Source organism: Typopeltis vanoorti, chromosome 8 (assembly GCF_054136105.1).
Source record: "Typopeltis vanoorti isolate ZY-2024b chromosome 8, IOZ_Tvanoo_1.0, whole genome shotgun sequence".
NCBI lineage: Eukaryota > Metazoa > Arthropoda > Arachnida > Uropygi > Thelyphonidae > Typopeltis > Typopeltis vanoorti.
The window spans coordinates 127,762,121-127,782,299 of record NC_143556.1 but is presented as its reverse complement, the minus strand read 5'-3'; the positions used below and the strand labels follow the sequence as shown (position 1 = coordinate 127,782,299).

Genomic DNA, 20,179 nt, shown 5'->3' with positions numbered 1-20,179 from the left:
TGTAGAATTTTCAGTTAGATTTCCTAGTCATTGTCAATACAGTTGAAAAGAGATAAACAGAATAAGACCGATGCTTAACTTACAGGCATAGGGCAATATACATGTCATTATAAGGTTTAATGGAATGAATACAAGAACTTAAATAATTAAACACGTTTAATTGAATTTATTATTAATGAATTATGTGTGTATATTCATTCCATTAAATCTTTCAAACCAGCACATAAGACTTAACAGTCGAATGACAGCATATGCTATCAACTACAGGATGATAACACCATCTACAATTATAAGAATTCAAAGAAATAATTTTAAATAATTACAATTACACAGAAACGCAGGAACAAGGAGTATTTCTTAGGGCTGATGTCACAAAATTGGGGAAGCTTAAGGCAATCATTTTTGCTGAGGTTCAGACTGTGAACGTGGGCTTCACAACTTTCTTTATATAATCTTTCAAGAAGAAAATAACTTTTGTGTAGGACTTCAGTTTTGTTCCAGTGAATTCTATGCCAAACGAATAAGGCATGGGTAGCTAAACAACAACCTTTAGTTTAAAAACCTTTGGAGAAAGGTTTTTAAACTAAAGGTTTAGGTTGAAAACCTTTGGAGAAAAAAAGGTTTTCAACCTTTTTTTCTCCAAAGCCATCTATTTGGTACAGATATGTCGATGATATTTTTGCTGTATGGAACTCTTCTTTATCTGAACTTTAATTCAGTAAATCCAAGAATTAAATTTACACTTGAAGTAGAAGATCACAGTTGTCTCTATTTTCTGGATGTTCTTATTCTGCATCAATCTAATGGCAGTCTACAGTTCTCAGTTACAGGAAACCAACTCATAATGGTAATTATATTAATTCTGCTTCTCATAATCGCTCCTGTCAGAAATATGGTGTGATTAAAACTTTACTTCGCCATGCACATAAGATATGTTCTGCTGATTCTCTTTTAAACAATGAACTGTCATTTGTCAGAACTACTTTCATCTCTAATGGTTATAATTCAAAAATAATTGTTAACATAATCATTAATCATTGTCCTTCATCCTAATCCTGCTTGAGAAATAATTTTTAGAATTTTAAAAGCACACATGACAAACAATAATGAGAGACAAATACAAAAGAATAAAAGAAAATTGTGATATCATAAAACTGAAAATCCAGAATAAATTTAAATTTCAAAATGTTATGTTAGATTAAATTAATGTAATTTAACAGCAGTTATTTAATCCACTGAAGCTTTAGCAGTCAGTGGATTAAATAGATGACATAATGAAAAAATAGATGACTGACTGCTAACCTGAAGCTTTAGCAGTCAGTCAACTTTATAATTAGTCATATCCAATTAGAAAGAGGGAGGAGACACAAATGACGAACAGGTAGCTTGTGTTCAGTCTAAGGTAGGGTGCCCATCAGTCTATCATCATCATCATCCAATTCCTGACATGTACCCTCAAAAGACGTAGAGGATATGATAGTGTGCATGAAAAACTTTCATCACCACTAACTTCCTATCTACAATTTATCTCCAAATCAGTCTGTTACCTGTCAAGATTCCAACATTATCAGATCTTATATTTAATTTTTCTAAGGCACTTTTTACTGTATCGATCCACCTCAACTTGGCAGAGCACACTTGTTTTGATAATCTTTTCTCTCCCATTCTGTTTAAGTGACAATACCACCTAAGATTAGCTCTGTGAACACATTCCTGGATGCTAACAATGTTAGGCTGTTTCCTAATAGCCTCATTTTTTTAATATGATATATGGTATTGCCACTGATGCTATCTGTTCATGTCCCTAATCTTTCTTAGGACTCTCACATCTGTGGTCTCTAGTCTTTGGTCAAGTGTTTTATTTCTAACCCAGCTCTCAGATCCATAAGTTAAAATTGGTTTGAACACTGTCTTATATACATCTACTTAAGTAATTTAACTAATTTCTCTCTTACTCCATATAAATTTATTCAGTTGACTTCCTACTATACCAGCTTTGTTGATTCTGTTGTCTATTTCCATATTTAATTTACCATCTTCATTAAAAATCGTGGATAAGTAGCTGAAAGGTTTTACTTGTTCTATAAGTTCTCCATTCACAATGCAGTTGATATTTATTTAGTCAGGGAATCTTGCAATGTGTATGGGATTTATTACAAGTATAACATCATCTGCATAAAGTAAAAAGCTGAGACAACATCTCCAATTTTGATATCACGTTTAATACCACTTTCCTTTATAATGTGATCCATATAGATAATGAATAACAGAAGGAATCATGTAAATCCTTGTCTGACACCAGATTTAAACATTAAACCATCTTCCTATACTTCCTTTAATTCTAACTGCTGAATTACAACTCAAAGACTAAGTATTGCTTGATATCATTCCCCCATTTTGTTGGAGGCTTAATGGATTGTATACAGCACTCAGAAAGCATTAAAATAGAATTTAATACTTCCTATATTTCGTCTCAGTCACTGAGACATCAGGGATTACAAAAAAACTAATGTAACATGTACACAAATACCACATAATACTAAGCCCAACCACGTGGGTGATGTTGCACTACCTTACTCCAGTCCTGAAGATATTTTCAGGTGCAAACTTTGTTTGCTTACACTTGGATACAGGATTCAGTATAAAGGTCAGTATGGGTTTGTTGTTGGTGGTGATTGTAGTTTAGCAATTCACTTAACAAGCTGATACAGTAGTATATCAAGATTTTACCAAGAATTAAGATAGTAACATGACAAAGTGGTTTATAAATTGCAACAAATAGGGCTGAATAACAGAGATTAGTGAGATGGAGGATAACAGCCTGAATATAGGATAAGTATCAAGATGTTAGTGTGGAAAAGCAATATCCAGAAGAAGCAGGTCACAGTAGTATGCATTAGATGTTCAAGGACCATTCCTCAATGCTAATGATGCTTGGAAAAGTTTAAATTGGGGGTACACAACTGATTGTAGATGATAAAATTCTGATATTAGCTGCACTCCAGAAAGATTTGAATACAAATATCTGTGCAGACAAATAGGTAGTGGGGGGGGGGGAAGAGAACCAGTTCAGTATTGTAAATTGTAAGGTAATGAAATTTGTTAAGACAAGGATGAAATGTTGCATATTCAATAAGTGCATTTACTGGAGGCAGGAAAGAAGAGACCAGATAATGGGGATGTGTGTGTGTGGGGGGGGGGAGATGTCACACAAGGACCTGAAATTCAGGGAAATTTAATACTGTAATTATGGCAATGGTGAAGAGGACATTATTATGTAGAAATAAAGAGCACTGTGCAACAACTGGATCAGACTGCATTTGGATTATACCATGAATACATTTGGTCACCTCGCTTTTGAGGAGATCAAGAGATTTTGGAAAAGATTCACAGAAGAGCAATTCAAGTAATGTTATATTTCTGAATTTCTGGAAATAAGAACAAAGTAAAGGAACACCATCTGCACAGCCTGGTGGAAACAAGGAGTAGTATAATGACTAAGGCATACAATTTGGTGAGAAGTTTGTATCAGATAAATGTAGAAAACATTTTTTCATAAATTGGGCAAAGACACTTTTTTTTGCTTGGATAAAATCAACAAGAATGAACCCAGAAAGACTACCAAACATATTGTTAAATGGTAGAATTGAAGGACTAGCAATGGAAGACCAAGAAAGAAATGAATTGACAACATTAAAAAAAGCACTAACTTTCTCTAAACACCATAAGAGAACTTCATAAAAAGACGGCAGACAGAAAGAAATGGCAAAAATTCGTCTTTGAGGAACTCAACCTGCCATGAACAGAAGAAGATCTGTTACAGATTATGGATGTTGGTAGCTAGCCTTGGCTGTTGTGTAGCAGGTCTGAGAATTAATGCTTCCCAGATCTTGAGAAGTGTTTAACCATATTTATATAGAATTGGTTGGTTTTTTGAATCTGTTGTGTTGCTGATTCCAAAAAAATCTCTTTAAAGTTTGTAGTGGCTACAGTAAAGCACAGCACTTTTTCCCAGTTGATTCTGCGTCAAGTATCCTTGGCAGGATCAGTTAGACCTGACTTACCATAGTTGTGGCAATAGATATATTTCTGGTGTTTTTCAAGGTGGATGTTGGCAGACCTCCCAGTTTGTTCATAATATGACAAGTTGCAAGAACAAGGAACCTTTGTCCACTTGGAACACAAAGCAGAAGGAGCTGAACTCCAGGAGAGTAGAAGAGATTATATTTCCTTAAAGTTAAGACTATATATTTTGATGAGACCCAGAAATAGCATTACCGTGATCCGTACATTGAGAGTGAGGTGAGGTGATAGGAGAAACAACTATTGTGTTAATCTTTTTCAGTACTGAAAGCCACTGGACAGAAAATCCTGCAAATAAACCAGAGTTCAGTTTTGGGGGGAAGCCCAGATGGAACAGATGTTTGAGGTTCTGTTAATAAGGGATATTAGTGCTATATTACTGGAAGGGAAGTGACTGGGAAGTTAAACTGTATCCCATATGTGTAGATTTTCTACAAATTAAGAAAGAAAGAAAGCTATTGGTAAATTATTGCGTCTAGAAAAGTCAGACTACTGTTATTTTCTTTTTCTATAGTAAACTGGATTTTGGGGTGCTGGCTAGTGAGGTGGAAAGAGTCTAATAGATCTGAGTCATCTTACAAAATGCTCTCCATTTGGAAATAGCATCATGAATATATCACAGCCAAAAAAGGTCTGAGAAAGGCAGAATCAATAGCATATTTTTCCAAAATGCCAAATAGACAAACTGGCTAGAGTAGATAAAAAGTCAATGGCTGTATACTGTCTATATTTTAAGTTGTTCCCACCCATGAAAGGTTATTAGTAAACCTATAGTATATTTGTACTGTGGGGTGGACTAAGGATTTCCCCCCTCCCAATTTTTATCGATTTATTTATTTTTTTATTTATTTTTACATAGTCCAGAAACCCTGTTGTAGTGACAAACATGGAACTTTTCCAAGCTACTTCAGGCCTCAAATAAGCAGGACAGTAGTCTCACACCAGGCAATGAAATTCATCTCCCACCTAAAGACAATTACAAACATCCATATCCTTGGCAGGATTCAAACATGTGATCTGTTGGTTGGAAAGCAAATATATTAACCACGTGCCAAACCAGGCTGGATAATATATGCCATATGTTGCATTTTAACTGAATAAGGTGTATGCCACAGTAAATAACTTTTTATTATGTAAATATTTCGTCTTACATATCATAAGACATCAGAGGTACAATTACCAAACAACAGGAAATCAATTCAAAAAACAGTAGCATGCTTGCTTAAATTGGAATCGCTCTATGGTTGCATGTTCATGGATTAAAACTACTGGGATGAAATTAAAATTAATCAAACTAAATTAACCATATAACAAATAAATTATTTAATACAAATGAGGATAACAATTTCCCAAACTTTTGGAATAGTGAGACAGTTCTGATTATAATCAGGTCTATGAAGTAAGGCTTCAGCATTCTCTCTTTATATAAATGTTCATGTTTATATAAACATGAATATAGATCTATGTAGCAGCTTAACATTCTGCTATTGGATCCTGGTTAGCGTTTTCAATTTCATGTTGTGCAAGGCCAGATTTGTGAGGTTTTGATAAGACGGATGTGGTCTTGATGTTCAGATATACATTCCTTTATAGATCATCCTGTTTGTCCATATTAAGACAAGTTAACAAACATGGTATTTCATATAAGGCAGGTAGCATTATTGGTTTTGTGAATTTGATTGATGGTTTATAGGTAGCAATGAGTCAATATTCATCATTTTTGCCAAACGTTCAGAGATGCCTTTATATATGGTATAGGAGTCCTGTCTTCTTCTTATCTGGGTTGATTTGTAGGAGAGTGGTTAATTATTTTTTGGGTTGATATTGGATTATATCCATTTAGTAAGGCTGTTTCCTTAATAATTACCGATTCTTGTTTTAGAGATTCTGAAACTTCAGGTACTAAAAGGTTTGAGTTTTTAAGATCATCATCAAATTACTCATATGATAGTATGACATGAAAAATTACATCATTACTAACTTCCTATCTACAAATTTCCTCCAAATCAGTCTGTTACCTGTCAAGACTCAAACATTATCAGATCTTATATTTCTATCTTCTAAGGCACTTTTTACTATATCAATCCACCTATATCTTGGTCTTCCTCTGGGTCTTTTCACTGCCAACTTGGCAGACTACACTTGTTTTATCCATTCTGTTTAAGTGACCATACCAGCTGAGATTAGTTCTGCTAATGAATTCTTGGATGCTGAAAATGTCAAGTTCTTTCCTAATATCCTCGTTTTTAATATGATGTTGCCATTGATGCCATCTGTTCATGCCCCTAATCTTTCTCAGGACTCTCATATCTGCAGTCTATAGTCTTTGGCCAAGTGTTTTACTTCTGACCCAGCTCTCAGATCCATAAGTAAAAATTGACTTGAACACTGTCTGTATACAACCCATTTAGTGTTTTGGCTAATTTCTCTGCTATTCCATATAAATTTATTCAGTTGACTTTCTTTCAACTGAATAAACTGACCATACCAGCTTTGTTGATTTTGTTGCCTATTTCCATATTTAATTTAATATCTTCACTAAAAATTGTGCCTAAGTAGCTGAAATGTTTTACTTGTTCTATAGGTTCTCCATGCACAATGCAGTTGAATATTTCAATATTTCTGTCTATTTTCAATGTCTTTGTCTTTTTCATGTTGACCCTTCATACCATATCTATCACAACAGGTATTCACTTTAGTCAGGGAATCTTGCAGACTTGTAGCGATTTATTACAAGTATAACATCATCCGCATAAAGTAAAGAGCTGACATTAACTCCAATTTTGATATCAGGTTTAATACCACTTTACTTCATAATGTGATCCATATAGATAATGAATAACAGAGGAGATAATGCACATCTTTATCTGACACCAGATTTAACACTAAACCATCTGTGTTAAATCTGGCGTACTTCTTTCAATTCTAACTGCTGAGTAATAACTCAAATAATGACAAAGTATTGCTTGATATAATGTCCCATTTACACCACATAACTGCAGCGTTTTGAATAGCTTCTCTCTCGGAACCTTGTCATATGCCTTTTCCAGATCTACAAAACTTAAATACAGATCTTTGTTATATTCCCACGATTTCTCAACTATATGTCGTAAAGTGAAAATCTGATCCTGATAGCCTCTATTTGGATCGAATCCAGCTTGTTCTTCACTAAGCTTCTCTTCAACAATCCTTCTCAAACGTTTCTCAAATATACTTGCATATATCTTACCAGGCACACCCAGTAAGGATATATCTTTGTAATTCTCACATTCAGTTTTATTTCCCTTTTTATATATGGGTACTATGAGAGCTCTACTCCAATCATCTAGAATTTGTCCCTCTGTCCAGGCCTTCTGAACTATGCAGTGCAGCCACTGTAAGACTTTTATACCTTCATACTTGAGCATTTCTGGTCCAATATCATCTACTCCTGCTGCCTTTCCACATTGCAGGCTTTTGATGGCTTTTTCTACTTCAAGAATGGATATGTATTCCTGACTGCATACCTGGTCAGTGCTTTTTACCACTGCACTGTCATCACTGCTTGTTTCATTTAGCAATTTTTCAAAGTAATTACTCCATACTTCAAGGATATCTTTTTCTCCTGTTTTCATGTCACCTTTATTTCTGTAATTCTTTTTACAGCACTCTTTCCTCCATTTTTGAGAATATCTTCCAGCTGCTTGATATTTATTTTCTATGTTCTTACCAAAGTTCTCCCATGACTTTTGTTTAGCTAGTTTTACATAGTGTTTAGCTTTCTTACATTTGTTTCTGTATTCTCTAAGAGCAAAAGGTGACTTATTTGCCAGGAACGTTTGATATGCTTTCTTCTTTTCTTTCACTGATTTGTTTCTTTAACTTCCTGTGTCCACCATGGAGTTCTGATTTTTTATCCTTACAGACAACCTCACCACATGCCTCTCTATCTGAATCAATCAGTGTTTTCTTCAGAGCTTGCTAATGAATCTCCAAGGTTTGGTTGTTGTTCTCAAACTCTTTCATTTTTTCGTCAATCATGTTTGTGTATTTTAGTCTGCAGTTCCCATCTGAGAGCTGCTCAACTTTTATTTACTTTAAAACTTTTTTACAAGTTCTTCTTTTCAATATGAAATTCAATTTTATCCTCAAGACTAAATGGTGATCACTTCCAATTTCAAATCCTCTGTACACGCTGGTGTTTTCTCCTGGTGTCCTGCACCAGGGAGAAAACAACATTACTATCAACAATAACATAGTCAATGAGATTTTCTTATTCCTTACTAACCATGTGAATTTGTGCACATTTTTATGTTGGAATATTGTGTTAGTAATAACCAGTCCATGTCCTGAGCAGAAATCCAACAAGTATTTGTCATTATTATTCGCTTTACTCTTTTCATCAAATTTTCCCAATATATTTTTGTATGTCTGACAATCATTTCCTACTCTGCTATTTAGATTACCAACAAGGACCAACTTTTCATTTTTCAGTTGCGTCAGTTGCTTTCTCTAAAGCCTCAAAAGATTTCTCCACTTCTACTTTAGTAGAACCTTCTGTGGGATCATAGGCACAAATGACTCTCATTGTCCAGTTCCCCATTCTGATATTTGACCACATTATTCTACTTGAGACTGCCTACCATTGAAGATGATTAGTCTTGTAGCGTTGAATTCTATGGCTACTCCTTTTCCTTGATTGTCATTGCCTGAATATATAAACTGAATACAGTAAAACCCCGAAGTTACGCGGTATGTGGGACCAACAAAAAGCGCGTAAGTCGAATTCGCGTAACTCGGGATATAATTTTGCATGTAATTTATATATATACAAACATACAATTGGGACCCAAGGTTTACAAAAACACCTATATTTTTTAAGAAATATAATCATAATTGTAGTTTTTTGTACATAAAAAAAAGAAAGTTATTTCGATGGTGATGGTTTCATAAAATCTAACAGATTCGTCTTACGGCATAATAATTTTTCTTGTCAATCAAAATTTCTTCATAGCAAGCTAATGATTTTTTTTATTCCTTGCCTTTTGCCTTGTGGCTACAGTTCGTTCCTCATTAGAATCTATGTCCTCCAAAATCTGTAAACCTTTCTTTTATGATTGTTCTCACTGTGGATTCCTGTAGATCGAACTTCTTTGTTAGCTCACAAATTTTCATTTCGCCTTCAAAATCCTTAATAATGTTGAGTTTTGTTTCCAAAGTCAATGTTTTTCTTTTCTTGCTAGCTGTAAAAGAATCGGACTTGCTTCTTTTGGACGACATTATTATTTTTTATGTGATAAAATTTTTATCAAGAACATAACATTAAACAATCGCAAGGTTTGTAGACTATAAAAATCGTGTATGAATGGAGACCGCACAAAACACATCAGTGCTTGTTCACAGCATGTGCAACACTGGCGAATGCCGTCGGCGCCTGAAAGATACGACTAGTGGTGAGGTGTGAAGCGGGACGGGAATACGTACATATAAGAAACTGTGTAATTCCGGATTCACGTAAGTCGGGGTATGACTGTATGTTAAAAAATATAAACATAAATGGATGGAACACATTCAAAGAATGAAAACAGAAAGATTACCAAAACAAGCGTTAAAGTACAAGCCATTAGGAAAAAGAAAACCAGGTATATATTGTCCTCTTAAACGAAGACTTCTAAGGCCAGAACAGGCCATGCTAGGCTTAAATCCCTGATACGCATGATGATGATGATGAATATAACATTTTGTATTTATAGCTCAGAAAGACCTAACCAGTTTTTGTCTTTTTTGTTTCAGTCACCCCTATTATGTCGATCTGGTACTTATTCCTTAGCTAGCTCCATTTCTTTGCTATTCAGGCTTCTTACGTTGATGATAGTCCTGATCTTCTACTTTGGTGATGTTGAGTTGGGGTGGGTTTAGGATTTGTTCCAGTAGCTGACTTTTCGCTGTTTGCCCTGGTTCCCTGGTGAAAACAACGGAAGCCTTGTTTAACCGGGTGACGCCCCAGCCAGAACGAAATTCTGTCATGTTGTACCATAATTTTTTATTTTGATTTAAGCCAATAAGAATACAATTTGGTCAGCTAAATCCCAAATTGATATTCATAATTTTTGCCAAACGTTCAGAGATGCCATTAACATATGGTATTGGAGTCCTGTCTTCTTGTCTGGGTTGATTTGTAGGAGAGTGGTTGATTGTTATTGGATTATATCCATTAAGTAAGGCTCTTTCTTTGATAATTTCCAATTCTTGTTTTAGAGATTCTGAAACTTCAGAAACTAAAAGGTTTGAGTTTTTAAGTAACACCTGGATACCTTATTTTATCGTGGTTTTCCATAATTTAGTAATCTGATCAATATATACCTATTGAACAGAGTTGGAGATTAGCGACATCCATGTCTGATACCCTGATTTATTTCAATCTCTTCTGTTAATTTATTATCTATAGTTCGCCTACTGATTAGAGAGCCTTCGACACTTCTGTACACATCTCAGAAAAAGGAGAATCCATTCTGATAATAGGGTAATCAATCCGTATTGTGGGATGAGTTGTTTATTATTACCGGTCGGAAAGTTAACTTCTCTTTTATGATTATTGTAGTTAACTATGTTGTTTGTATAACAGTTGGAAAATTTTACCTATAAAGCACGTGATTTCGCATGTTGGCGACCAATTCGGACATCCTTCATTTCTTTCTCCCCTTCAGCACGAATCGACTATTCTTGGAAAGACGTGAAGCAGGGACCTACAAACGGTGGGCGAACTATAACTATATATATATATTTTTTGTATCTTTATATAAACTTTGTATAGCTTGTACGAAATATAATAAATATCCTTGTTTTTTTCATTATATTCCATAGTTTTTCATCTCTGTGTATTTCATCAAAAGTTTTCTAGTAATCTATAAAGGCTAGATGAGTTTGTAAATTAAATTCTCATCTTTTTCAATAATTTGTTTTTATATAGATATTGTCTATACCTGATCTTCCATGTCTGAAACCATTTTGTTCTTCTGAGGGTAGATTGTCTGCAATATTTCTAAGTCTTTTATTCAGGATTTTACTGTAAATTTTGTAACCTGTATTTAATAAACTTATTCCTCTGTAATTTCCACAATCTTTTAACCAATCTGATGGAACCTTTCATTTCCTCCAACAGTTATTTATTAATTTTAAGAATCTGTGATGTAAATATTCTCCATCATATTTCCAAAGCTCTATATTTATGCATTCTAATCTGACTTTGTATTTTTTGATACCTTTATTACTTCTTTTAGTCCTTCCAATTTTATTAGTTCTATGTTAGTACTGATTTCTGCATTATTATTTTCTATTATTAAATTTGGGTCAGAGCATAAATTCTTATAATATTCTACCCATTGTTTCTCTTGTATTATGTTGATTTGTGATGTATCTCTTTCTTTGTTGTTCATTTCCTTAATATTTTGTAGGCTATATCTTGTCATCCATGTATGTCTTCTGTTTTATTAATAAATCTGTCTCAAGCATCTTGCTGAGCTTTCTGTTCTATGGTTTTAGCTATATATATATATATATATATATATATATATATATTGTTCTATATTTCTTCTGTTTCCTTTGTATGCCATTTATTCTTTTTTTTTTATTGCATTTTCTATATCTGTGTTCCAGATTTTTAATGTTTTTCTTTTTAATATTTTATTTTTTGTTCCATGGACTTCAGACGCTGCTTTATGGAATATCTTTATTAAAGTTTTCCATTTTTCTTCTTCTATATCTTCACTGATTCGGACTTCTTTTAGGTAAGCTGTTGTTAATCATGATTAATACAGTATTCTAACGCTTTCTTCTTGTAATAGATATACATTGTATACTCGTTCTATTTCTCGTTTTTTCTTATTTACTTCCTTTCTCCATTTTGCTAGTATTTCTATTTTAGAGACTACTAAATAATGATCTGAAAAAAATTCACTTCCTCTGTAAACATATACAACTCTCACGTGTGGAGCTAGTTTCTGATTAGTAATGATATAATCAATTATAGATCTTGTTTTTCCGACATTCAAAGTATGTTTATCTATATTCTTTTTTTTGAAAAACATATTGGTTATTTTAAAATTATTGCAAGTACAGAAGCCTAATAGTTCTTGACCATTGTTATTCATGCAAATTTCCCCATGTTTTCTTAAGACATTTATTAGACATTTATTATCTTAAGATATTTTCTTTTGAGATTGGATTATTTCCAACTCTGGCATAAAGATCTTCTGCTATTAATATGTAGTCATTTTTATTACATATATTTAACTGTTTTTGTAGTTCCTCATAAAATTGTTCAGAATCCTCTTCTTGGGCACATAATCCTATGATATTTAAGTAGCTTCTATTTGTTTTAATTTAACTGTTATAATTCGATCATTTACAAAATTGTCGTTTCATATTCTATTTTTCTATTTATTATCAATTAAAATGGCCACACTACTAGAAGCTCTGATATGCTGGTCCACTCCACTATATAGCATAGTAAAATCATCTATACCTTTTGTTCCCTTTAATTTATTTTGTTTCTGTTATCATAGTTATATTAATATTTTTAGTTTTTAGTTGTTTTACTAATTCTAATTCCTTTGTTGTTAATGCTTTGCACGTTCCACGTGGCTACTTTTCAAATGTCCAAGATTCCTAATTGGTTACCTTTATCTTTACCTGGTCGTTTTCTGTTGTATTGATCCAATGAATTTTCCAGTTCAAGTGTTTGAGTTGTAGAAATTTTTTAATTGGTAAGATAACCAGCCTTATGCAAAACCCCCAACCTAGAGACTCTAAGTTTGGTCCCCACCTCTCAACCTGTTCAGCTAGAGAGGTCCTACCCAGTAGCTTAGCTACTGCTGGCATAGCTCGAGGTCATTGGTGCGTGTTGTAAGCCTCATTACAGAGATACCATTAAGGAGGTGATGAATTTCTGAGAGATAAATATCTTAAGCAGTATCTGACTGAAGCAACTAGAGACTTGAATGTTTTAGATTTGGGGATAACTTCACAGGATGTAGTTGTTGATGAGGAATTAACACTGCCACTGGTTGGTGAGAGTGATCATGAGGTACTTGTTTGGGAAGTGGTGCAACAAGAAAGGGTTACTGCAAAAAACAGATATATGTGGAAGTGTAAGGTGGGTGATTATGGGAAGCTATGTAGTCAATTAGCATTAATACGGTGGGTAGATGAACTGTGCAAAAAAGATGTTGATAGTTCATGGAAATTCATAAGACAGCATCTGACACAAGCAAGTATAACTGCATAAAGATTAAATGAGTAAATAGAATAGGAGTGAAATGGATGAACAGTGAAATCAAGCAAGCTGTGTTGGAAAAGAAAAGACTAAGGAGGGGGTACAAGATAGTTAGTGGTGATCAGATCCAAGAAGAGTATGAAGTGTAGGCTGGTAAGATCACGAGCATGGTAAAGAAAGAAAAGGTGCAGTATGAGAGAAGATTGGCTGGTTAGGCCAAGGTTAATTCAAGGGAATTTTTCCGCTATATGGCAAGCAAGAGAAAGAATAATTATGGCATGGTGATGCTGGTGGACAGTTATGGCAGCAGAGTGGCTGTTGCAAAGGATACAGTAGAATTATTGAACAAGCACTTTATCAGTGTATATCATACTGGTGTAAATGATGTCATGCAACATATTTCATACTGGCCTGGTTGGCCAAGTGGTTAGCATATCCACTCTCCAGTCAAAAGGCATGGATGTTTGTGATTGTCTGTGAAAATACTAGTGGTGGTGGGTGGTAGATGGCGTTGGTGGATTGAGTGGTGTAGACAGGAAGTTGTAGAGTAGGAGCCCTCCCTCGATGAGTCTTTGGACTCCCTGGAGGCGTCATGTAATAATAATATAGAAGGGAGGCAAGCATTATTACGATAATTGGAAATGAAAGAATCAGAGGTGTGTCAAATGTTGATTGGGTTAGATGTTAATAAGGCTATGAGAATGGATTACATATCACCACATATTCTTAAGAAATGTGCACAACAGTTAGCTATGTTCTTGATCTGATTGTTAATGGAAGTCTTGCAGTGGGTAAGGTATCTGAGGAGAGGAAAGGCAAAATAGTACCACTCCATAAGCATTGGTCTAGGACAGAAGTTTACAATTATAGACCAGTCTGTATAACTGCAGTTGATCAGTGTTGGAGAGATTGGTTAGGAATAGAATACAGGAGTGGGTTGATGGACATAGCATTCTTTATGATGGCCAGCATGGATTTGTAAAGGGTAAGTCTTGTTTTAGATAAGGGAGAGTCATATACACTTGGTCATTGACTTACGGTCGACTTCCGTTCTGGCTAACAGGTTGTAAGTCGATCTGGTAGTATGTCAGCCATATATTTATTAACAGTATTCTTTAACCTTTCTAATCTTTTTATCATCTTTATAATTTTTTAAATTTATAATTATGTATATTGTACATAATGTGAAAAATAATACTGTACTGTAAACATAAAAATACAATCTAAAATGAATGTAAAAATTAACAAATGAAATTTACAAAATCAATTTTTAATTTTTGCTTGTGCTGGGTTGTGGATCGTCAGGGTCATGTTCTTGGGTTGAGGTAGGAGATGTTCTCTTGATCAAGAACATGCTGTTGTGCCCCTATCTCTAATATAATTACTCTTTTAGTCTTTTATTCAAATTCTCGCTCAACTCTTTCTCAGGTATCACGTGGTACCTCTGTACAACCATGGAGTTGCCCCAGGGTCGAGCCAATACCAGAGTATCAGAGTATCTGAGATCAACCTCTCGTAAAATGCTAAGAAATTTATTTTTTTGCTGCGCCACTTAGCACTTTTAGATTAAATAATAATATCAATCAAGAGGCGATCTCTAGATAGTATTTTAGTGATACCTTAACCTTTGCAGACGTGGCCAAAATCTCTTCCTTCTAATTTCCCGCCTATGTTCATGTTAGTTTTTATAAGCGGTGCATCGGATTCCAAAATCACAGATAGACTTAATTGTATTCAAAAGCAAGGTTTATTAGATACTATAATTATATACATACAATATATGTAAACTTAAATCTCAATCTAAGAGAGTTCCTGACAGTCAGGTTAATATTAAAACATTTCAATATCACAAGTATACTCAGACTGACTATTGTTAATTCTTCAGTATAAATCTCATCAACATTAAAACACCTAAATTATGCATAACACTCTCTATAATTCCTTTTCTAATTCAGTTTCAATCAAACCACTCAAAATAGCACCTATATCTTTTACAATCTTGTCATTAATAGCAACCCTGAACTTTATCATAACCTCTTTAAACATATAACATAATTCGATCATAGTAGGAGACAGTTAATATACGGTAATTTTCTCAGGATCACTACAGTTCAGTTCTATATAGTATTATTAATGTTCCTTCCTTAGATTCATGGTGCGGTACAAATCCTTTCATTTGTAGTTAACAAATACTATAAAGTCTACTTATCTATCTTGAACTGCATCACATTAAGAGGTCCTCAGGAATCTGTCTCTCCTTAATCAAAATATCCTTGGGTTCCTATCTCTGGCTTTCTGTGGGCAGCCAGGCATACTCTTTCCGTGGAGATATGACCTTCTAGTTCCAGCGATGCCTCTATCGAAACCTTCCGGAATGGAGGCGCTGCTACCCTTCACCCGCTCACAACACCAACAACAGAAAAAAAGCTTCATGTGAGGGGGGGGGGGTGCTTGACCCTTATATTTCGCCTTGGTTCCCGGCGATTCATGCACTCCACGAGTGCATGAATCGCCTTGCGCTTTCACGTAGGTTGACGTCACAGCGTCCAGCCTTCTCCGCTACGGTTTTCGTGCGCTGTCGGCATGCGAATGCCCGGGGTAAACACCGCTCCCCTCGCATTACTGCTTCCCGCCTTTTGGACTCACCCCCCCCCCTTAGAATTTGTGCAAATCATTCTATAACTCCTAGTACATTCATTAGTAATCATTCTATAACTCCCTTGTTGAAATATTATATAAATAACTATTTGTTTTCTTTTAATTTGAAATATCTGATATATCTACAAAGCCGTATTTTGATACCTAGAGACAAGCATGGTATAATGTTTCTTATTGTGTGTTCGCTCTGTTATACAACAATAAGATGAAATATCTCGTGTTCCAACTTATCAGGGTATAACAATGCTGAGCTTTGTTTGAACAATTTTTGTTTTTTTTTCTTCATATATCTCACGATAGCAATGCACAGCATCTTGAATGATACGTTCAACCTTTGTGAATCGTTCGACATTAGGGTCCATTGCTTCGAAACTGGTGAGAGCTTTATTCAGTTGCAAAAAAGAATCTGATAAACTCTTCGCAGTGAATTTCTTTTCTGGTTCCTCTTCTTCTTTCTCTTCTTCTTCTCTCGCTTCTTCTTCTGACACTCTCTGTGCTTCCAATTCAACCAACTCTTCATCCGAAAGTTCTTTTATTTCACAATCTAGCAACTCCTTTACGTCTTCTATTTCACATTCTAATTTAAGATTTTTTGCAAGTTTAACTGTTTTTTCTGTAATCACTTCCAGTTCCTCTCCTTTTTCAAATCCTTCAAATGTATTCGCATAACATTTTAGACACTTTTCCAAATTCCCGACATACAATTCTTTGTTACACATTCCCATGCAGTCGAAATATTCTTGATACACTGAAGAATATTGTACTACTTCCAAAAGTCTCGCAAAGATAAATCAGCATCAGAATCCATCGCTTCGATGGCTTGTGCGAATGTCATTCTGAGGTAGTGAGCCTTCAATGCTGAAATAGCACCCTGATCCATGGGTTGAATGAGAGCGGCTGTGTCAGGAGGCATAAAAACCACTCTAACATCATGTTGAAGGTTGTCCAGATGAGGAGGGTGGCCAGGGGCATTGTCCATAATCAATAAAATCTTGAAAGGGATACCTCTCTCTCCACACAGTATTCAAGAGCCTGGGGAATAAAGCAGTTCATGAATCAGTCTTCGAATAGTGCTCGAGTCATCCAAGCTTTAGGGTTTGAACGGTAGTAAACGGGCAGTGTGTACTTGTTGATGTGCTTAAATGCACGAGAGTTTTCTGAATGATAAACGAGAAAAGGCTTCAGCTCAAAACACGCGGCATTCCCACTAAGTCAACCGATCCTTAAAAGCTTTGGATCGGTTGACTTAGTGGGAAATTTAACGTAGATGAAACCGGCATGCATTTCCATTGCAAGCCGGTTTCATCTACGTTAAATATTTGTTCCGGTAGATAACCTTCTTCTTTGATTAAAGAGTCGAAACTATCAACGAATTTTTGGGCTTCATCTTCATCCGCAGTTCCTGCTTCTCCTGTGACACGTACATTATGCAAAGTGAATCTTTTTTTTAAAATGCTTAAACCATCCAGTACTAGCCTGAAAATCTTCTGCGTAATCGTCTCCAGCACATGATTTTAAACTCTGAAACAGACTTCTAGCCTTCGCTTGCACTGTGCAAAGGCTCATGGGTGAATTTTTCTGTATTAAATCTTCCATCCACATAAACAACAATTTCTCATTTCATGGATGCGTCCCTGTCGTTGTTTGGTTAAAATTGTCGACTTCATAGGCGAGAACCTTTCACAGCTTCCCGAATTCTTTCTTTGTCATTAAGTATCGTCGATACTGTGGAATGTGATAACTTCAAGTCACATGCTATCGTATTCACTTTCTTTCTGCCTTCATACTTCTGGATAACTTTCATTTTGCACTCTAAATCAATAGTTTTCCTTGACTTCTTAGCTGGTGTATCTGTAGATGAAGGCATTTTCCTTTTACTAGACATTTTATGAGTAGTATTTCAGTAGAATTTTACTTAATACACCACATGCAACAGATGCTTGAAAGCGACTGAGTGTGAGAGATAGTTATCGTACGATAACTATCTTATCCCATAGTTATCGTACGCGCAGCTGCCTGATTTATTGGTTCTCAGCAAGTTGGGTATGATGGAGAAATCTTATAAAAGGAGGGTAACCAGTGGCATGTCCCCAGGATTCTGTTCTTGGACCCCCCCCCTGCAGTCAAACTTGTTTGTAAATGATATATCATGTGGAGTGACTTGGATCTTCAGTTGTTTGCTGATGATGCAAAGTTAGGGAGAATTATAAATAGCGCTGCTGATATTAATTCCCTTCAGGAAAATTTGAATAAACTTTTGATTTGGACAAAGGAGCGAGGTTGTAGTTTATTTAATATTAATAAGTGCAAGGTATTGAATTTTGGAGTGCAGAAATATAAGGTTTTGTACTATACTGATGATGCTATATGGCAGGAAGCAGATGAGATTCAAGATTTGGGAGTGATGGTTGAAAGAAGACTGAATTTGGAGGGCATATTGCAAGTGTTGCACATCATAGCAGCACTATGATTAGTGCACTACATCTGAGTAGTGCTTTATACAGTAGCGCACTAACATGTAGGGATAAGGAAGTGATTATGCAACTGTATAAAGCACTACTCAGACCACACTTAAACTATTGCACTCAAATTTAGTCACCTGGTTTTCAATGTAATGTGGAAACATTGGAGAGGGTCCAATCGAAAACTCGAAACATCACTTGAAAACTTTCTGCCTCTCCCAGGAAGGTCCAAACTCTTGTCTTCACATTTCTGTACATCTCCTACACCAACCTGACATATTTCTCTGGTACCTTCTTCTCCCTCAGACACCTCCAGACGTCTTGCCTTGGCACTCTATCGTACGCATTCTCCAGATCAATAAATGCCAGATATAGTTCCCATTGTTTCTCTTGAAACTTTTCCATCATCTACCATAACCCAAAGATAGCATCTGTCGTAGATCGACCAGACATGAAGCCAAATTGCTCCTTTGTAATCTCCACCTCTTTCCTCAGTCTTCCATCAAGAACCCTTTCTAGGATTTTCATTGTGTGGAACATCAACTTTATTCCTCTGTAATTTTTACAGTCTTGTGCATCCACTTTATCCTTGCAGATGGGGACAAGAGTACTTTCCCTCCACTCCTCGGGTATATTTTCCTGTTGGCAAACTTTTATGAACAGGTCCCACAGCAGGTCAATTACCTCTTCCCCCAGTGCCTTCCATGCCTCCACTGGGATCCTGTCAAAGCCCACCGATTTTCCATTCTTCATCCCCTTTATGGCCTCCTTCACTTCCACTCTGCTGATGTTCTGCACCATCCCCTCATAAGGCTGCCCATCTTCTCTGTGAGTCCTCGCATTTTCCTCATTCAAAAGCCCTTCAAAGTATATTCTCCATCTGTTTCTTATATCCACATCCCTCCTTAATACTCTTCCTACAGAGTCTTTGATCTGCCTTGCATGTTAAATGCCTTATTTCTACATTTTGCCAATCAATAAATTTTTCTCTGTCCTTCCTTTGTTTCTAATTGATCATAAAGATCTTCATATGCCATGGCCTTTGCCTGCACAACAACTCTCTCGGCTTCTCACTTTCTCTCTGTCCTCTTCCACTCTTGACTCATCCCACTTCTGCTTTACCTTCCTCTTATTCATTACTGCTTCCACCAACCCTCCTACTGCTCTTTGATCTTTCCAGATGTTTCATCAAGCACCTCAATTGCACAGCTCAGAATGGCTTTTGAATTATGCCTCTACCAATCTTGTACACTTTCTAGTCAATCCGAAATCCTCTCTAACACCCTCTACTTAAAAAGGTTCCTCAAATTCTCTTCTTTTAAGCGAAACCACTTAATTGTCTTCATCCCATGGCTTCCAAAGGTTCTTATCTTCAACCTTATTTTAAAGTCAGCACACAGCAGTCAGTGTTGCTGCGCCACTTGATCTGCTGGGATTACCTTACAATTTGTTACTTCCTTAAGATGTTTTCTTCTAGTCAAAATGTATTCGATCTGTGAACTGTTGTTACCTTCTAAATGTTATCAAACGTTTTTTTCCCGCTTGCAGAAAAACGAGTTCACAATTGCCAGATCAAATGCTACTGCAAAGTCCACAATCCTCTCTTCTTCCTGGTTCATCATTTCCTCTCCATGGCCGCCATGCACCCTTTCACAGTCCCTATTCTGTCTTCCTATGTGTTTGTTCAAGTCTCTTGCAACAATCACCACCTCGTTTTCTCCCA

General features: G+C 35.6%; 1 protein-coding gene across 2 annotated transcripts in view; it reads right to left on the bottom strand.

Moving 5' to 3' along the window:
* Sas-4 (spindle assembly abnormal 4) overlaps positions 1-20,179 on the bottom strand; it is a 527,986-nt gene that overhangs the window by 95,794 nt on the left and 412,013 nt on the right. The window lies entirely within an intron of this gene.